Source organism: Dermacentor silvarum, chromosome 1, assembly GCF_013339745.2.
Source record: "Dermacentor silvarum isolate Dsil-2018 chromosome 1, BIME_Dsil_1.4, whole genome shotgun sequence".
Lineage (NCBI taxonomy): Eukaryota > Metazoa > Arthropoda > Arachnida > Ixodida > Ixodidae > Dermacentor > Dermacentor silvarum.
The window spans coordinates 358,697,691-358,703,258 of NC_051154.1; the positions used below are offsets into that span (position 1 = coordinate 358,697,691).

The 5,568-nt window shown below is 44.2% G+C and overlaps 1 long non-coding RNA gene across 1 annotated transcript; it reads left to right on the plus strand.

Annotated features, from left to right (window-relative positions):
• Positions 1-1,022: 1,022 nt before the first annotated feature.
• On the plus strand, positions 1,023-4,672 carry LOC125942776 (uncharacterized). Its single transcript, XR_007465348.1, has 3 exons — positions 1,023-1,588; positions 2,594-2,731; positions 4,538-4,672. It is a non-coding gene; the product is annotated as an uncharacterized LOC125942776 (long non-coding RNA).
• Positions 4,673-5,568: the final 896 nt, after the last annotated feature.

Genomic DNA, 5,568 nt, shown 5'->3' on the forward strand with positions numbered 1-5,568 from the left:
ATAAGGCGGATTTTAGAAGACGTTTAAAATCGCTTGTTCTAGCGGCCTACAATTATTGATTTTTTTGTTGTTGTTTTCTTCCGCTTTTTGGCGGGAAAAACGGACATTGGTTTTTGTTTTTGCTTCGCCCTGTTAGAAGAGAGTGCAATCAACCCTGGCGCGGGTGTTTGCATTGTGGTGAGTGAGCACTGAAGGGGCAGCTGCTTGCTCTTTATGCTCATAATGAAGTCCACAATAAAGAAGAAAAGTTACGCTGACCTTTCAGACCGTCAGAAGAGGCGTAGAGTTAATGACGAACCGATATCTGCCAGTCGTGTTGCCACGAGTACCGTCCAATAAGTGTCATGGTAGGTTAATGAAAGTAGTAACCATGCTTCTAGTGAAGTATCCTCGCCACATGAGGATGCTCAATCCGAGGACAGTTTTCACGAAAGTGACCTTGCCTTGAAAGGAGAAAATGCAGAAGCACACACGCAAGACATTTCTAGATAATATTTTGTTCCACAAAACGACCCTCCTATGAGCGCGGGCATCGAAAATGGAGGTTCTTCGGACTATGCATCATCATCTGCAGAAAATCAGGCAAGTCTTTGTCCACGTAAATGTGTGGAATTTCAAGGATGGCTATGATGGGTTACAAGTCACCGAATTCCGCTTGTCCCAGTTTCTGAACTTCTCCGGAAACTAAGCACCACTTTCGACGTTGATTTGTCATCGACGCGAGGACATTGTTGAACAGTCCTCGATACACTTCAACGCGATCTGTCCCTCCTGGCGAATATTGCCATTTTTCTGTGAAGGAAAATTTAGAACGCATGATTGCTGTGTTCCTGAGTGGCTGTCGAGGGTAGATCCCTTGACAACGCTCAGAGAATGTTAAATGACAATGTCAGCCAAGTTGGACTGACGGTTCAAACTGTAAAATGTTTTGATATTGTTTGTCGCAGTTTTCGTTTTGTCTGTTTGGTTAATCTGTTTTACTTTGACCGAAAGGAAGAAAAAGACACCGTAGTCTAGTTGCTAGAGAACCGGCTGCTGTGACCCACGGCAGAAGTTCGATTCCATTATAGGTTGCACATCACTTGTTTGTATTATAAAGCGAGTTAGGAACCTACCTACCTACCGCAAAGTGCCAAGAATGAGGCATTAAAAAGTTCGACTTTTGTTATTTCAAATTATCTTTGTAAGGTGGCGCTAGTATTATGGTAGCAGCCGCATTTTGTATTTTCTTAGTTAAATTAGCTAGCATTTCTGTGCTTCAGGTACCGAGTACGAAGCCACACTGAGTATTTTTCTGCATTGCAGCAGCGTGTGTCGCAAGAGGATGCAGCGCCGTGACGTGTCATAGCGGCTACCTGACAAAGCGAGGAGTGGCGCGACAGCTCATCGGCGTCATCGCTTGCGCCGACGCAGTCTGAGCAGCCAAGCGGACTGCGCTCTCCGCGCAGCTTCCCTCCAGATTGCGTAACTTTTGAACCCGCCGTTACATTGACCGTTATTTTTGTCAGGACCAGCCGTTAAGTTCCTGACGCGTATTCGTTCATGAACTGCGGAGCGCCAGACTGCCTTCCACATCTTCTTTGCTCACGTAAGTAGTCACGGCCACTTTGACACCTGTCGTGTTTAATTATTTACGGTTTTCAGGCGGGAGTTTTAGGTGGAAGTTTTAGGCGGTAATGAAGTTTGTCAATGAAAGCGCCTTGATTTTAACTGCAATCTCTAATATTGTTTAAGAGGCATGTTTACGTCTGCGTACGTTTCTTTTATTGTATGCGTATTCAGGTTTGCCAAAGCTGTCTAAAATTACCTCTGCGACGTTTCGTTGACCATTGATCGTTAGGAAGACGATGACATTCCCGTTTGGCGCAGAATGATTAGACGTGCTACGATCTTCGCGTAGCCACAGCGTTCTTCCGTCAACGCTCTTGTGCGAGATCACTCGTGTGTTTTTCCGAGCGTGAAAGGTGCCCGCGAATACACGCAAAACTGCCGAACGACTGGCCGCTCGAGGCAGTTTGCGTGTATTGGCAGGCACCTTTCACACTTGTAAAAACACTTTATGTAGCTCATATTGAGAAACAGAAAGCGGTATCAGGGGTTTCTCATGTTGCTTTACAATCTTCTCATTGACACTTTTGATCTAACTATAGTAATTGAGAAGTTAATTAATTAATTAGAACTAATTATCTAACTAGGCGGAATGCAAAAAATAATCTGAGTATCTCCAACATTACCTTGGTTCTGTCCTGGTACGTGGCACTTGCATATTTTTAAAGTTTGGCTAAAGTTAAATGAAACACCCTGCATGTCGTGCACTGTTGCCTTTTTTTTTATAACATAATCCTGACAGTGTAGCTATTTACAGCATCTTTTTTTAGGATACCTAACATTTTTTGGCTTCAGTCATGCAACAAATAAATTTTGAGGTCGCACTGGCGTTTTCTTTTTGCAAGTCTGTGCAGTAACAAAATTCTGTTAAAAAAGAAAAATTCCAATATACAGTTGTAATAGGCACTGCTGTTACATTATAAACATAGATACTCCGAGTTTATCAGCATAACAATAAAGAGTTTTTTTGTAACTTACTATACAGGCACATACCTACGTGCAAGAGAGAAGGCGCGTGAGGGTGAAGACACCGATCATGTACCCTCTACAGGTGCCAAATGGGCAGACGAAAACGCCGCCGCCCAAAGGGCCACCACGAAACTCCTGAACTCCAAGAACCCAGGTAACTGTTATTTCATATTAAAGTCGTACGAATTAAATTTTCAGCGTGATACATATACAGTCGTATCTCGATAATTCGAACTCGAAGGAGCCCGAAAGTTTGTTCTAATTAAAGGAAAGACTTATTTCTGAAGTATTCGTGCACCACAGCACGACGTACGAATGGAGTCGTTAGATATCACGGCGCGCAAGCAGATTACGAGTAGGGGCCACGAGACTGCCCACGTCGAGCAACGCGCTCGCAGAAAACGATGCTGTAGGGAGCGGGCGGCGCCAGCACGGCGGCGCCGGGCGCGCGCGGACACGTCAAAGGTGAGGGAGGAGGGCGTCAGGGAAGCGGATTTGGCTGAGCAGAGGTGACCCCGTCGCTTCGGTGGCTCCCCCCACTCTCCCTCTCAACTCCCTCGTAGCTCCCCCACCTTCGACTGTCTCCGTGCGCGCCCGCCGCCGGCCCGGCGCCAGCTTAACCCTCTCCCTTTCTTTTCCTGCCGTTGAAGCGAGCGTTGGCCGGTTGTGAGCAGTTTCGTTGGCGGGACTGGGCCTCCGTCGTAGCTCCTGTGCGTCGCAACCGCAGCGTTGAGACATCGACTCGAACACGCGTGTTACGGCGCGACGACGTAACGGCGACCATGCCATTTAAGAGAGAGAAATTTACGCCGCGGTTCTTTTTCTTTTATTGCGATAGAAATTATATGGGCACTCCAAGCGCATTTTTGCCGCCGTCGTCGTCGCCGTGATAATCCGTATAAAGTGCAACGGCGATGAAATCGTCGCCGCGCGCCATGTGTGGGTTTTAGTGTGTGGGCTCATTTCGGTGTAAGCAATAAATTGCATATGCAAGCACTCTAGATCATAATTGATATATAAACTGCACGAGCTTAACCTTTAACCCATTGCGTAACTATAATTATGTCACCAAGGTCAAAGTTAGTGAAACTGGGTGGAAAATTACGGCTTATGTTCCCACCTTGTGTGTGGATGACTCACTGTTTTTGTAAAAAAAATTCTTTACAAGTGCTTGGCAATGTTATTGTGTGGAGGTTTTCAAACAGGCAAGTCATAGGCGTGCAACATTTTAATGGTTTAATTACAGCAACTGAAGTTCTTACTGTATATGCTTGAAGCAGCCGTTCTGCAAATAGTCGCTGTTACTTAAGGTTGCACTCGTCTGCTGTCTTTTATTTTTTAAGGAATCGCAATATATTTGCTCAATTTGAAGTATGCGATGTGTTTGATAGACTGGTGTTTAGGTATATGCTCAAGCCTGCGCCATTTCTGAGTTGGCTATGTCATCTGTGGCAAATAAAATTGCGGTGGTGTAACAATGCTGTCACGCTGAAGCTGTGCCTTTGCAGAGCCACACTTACCTCTTTTCTCGTACAACATTATCAGAAATGCATTATCTATTCCTTTCTTTGAATGCTAATTGGCACCTACTTCGCACGTGTTTAGGAGGCTGCTGTCATCTACCAGTCGCCAACTAGTCAAGACAACAGGTTCCTGAAAGCTAGCAAAATAGCCGACACTTACACTGGTTGGCGATTGTACATGCAACACCTTCAGTTAGATGTAAAGTATGTCTTCAAGGCAACAGAAGGGAATTTCATTTGTGATCGGTTAATGTTAGAACCATGTTAATAAAGGTGGAATGCTCGAAAACTGTGTGCTTGGACCAATATATTGTAGTGCTGCCCATTGCCAAGATATATTGCAGTGCTTATTGCCGATGCATTGAAAAACTATACGTTCACTAAGAAAAGTGTGCTTCAATTAATATACGTTTTACACATGCCTAATGTTTTTGCAGTAAGAAGACCTGCTGAATTAAGGAGCTACAGCCCAGCAGCCTGTTCGAAACCAGGTTTATCAAGGTCGATACCTGTAATGGACGTTACCCGGAGGCACTCATATTTAATGTTGATTGCTAGCTTGTCTAGTCGTGTTTACTTTTTGCAATAAAACATGTTATTGCTGTATGTGTTTCGTGTATTGCACAAGCGCAAACCTGCATGCCGCCGGCCGGCGAAACGCCGCAGGGGCATGGGGAGAGGGAAGGAAAGGGAGACGAGGGGGGCGCTAGAGGGGAGGGTGAAAAAAAACGGATGTCAAAATCCTGATTGTAGCAGGATTCAATCTGTATTTTTTAAATGCTTCTAATGGTCTTACAAAATCCCATTTCAAGACAGGATTTTTCGAAACTACTTTAAGCAGGATTCTAGAACTTCTTGCAATAGTCATATCCGCCGGACATTAGCAACGATATACGACCGTTTATCACCTTCTAAACGGACTGCACGGATTTTTTAGTGCGTCTTTCAGACGTTCATTTAGTCTTGGCGAATCGGTATGGAAGCAGTTTTCTATCGCTTTTGTGCTAGCTGGGCTGTCATGCTAAGCTGCCGACTATAGTTACCAAGAACAAATCTAACTGCCCTATTCTGAATTTTTTCTAATTTATTTATAAGCTCAGATGTGTGTGGGTCCCAACAAACATATCCATATTCAAGTATTGAACGTACATGACTGAAATACAGCTGCGTTTTTAAGTTACTCGGTAAATGACTAAAATTGCGCCGCAAGAATCCCAAAACTGATGCTGCCTTATTTACAATATAGTTAACATGCTTGTTCCATCGTAAATCAGAAGTAAAAAGACGCCTAGGTATTTAAATTCCTTGCTTATGCTTAGAGTAAAATCATGAATTCTATACCTATATGGATGATTAGCTCGTTTTCTTGTGAAGGTGACGTGAACAGTCTTATTTATATTTAATGACATATCCCAACGCACACACCAGTCTGCTATAGTAAAGTCAACTTGCAGGATTTGTGAATCGG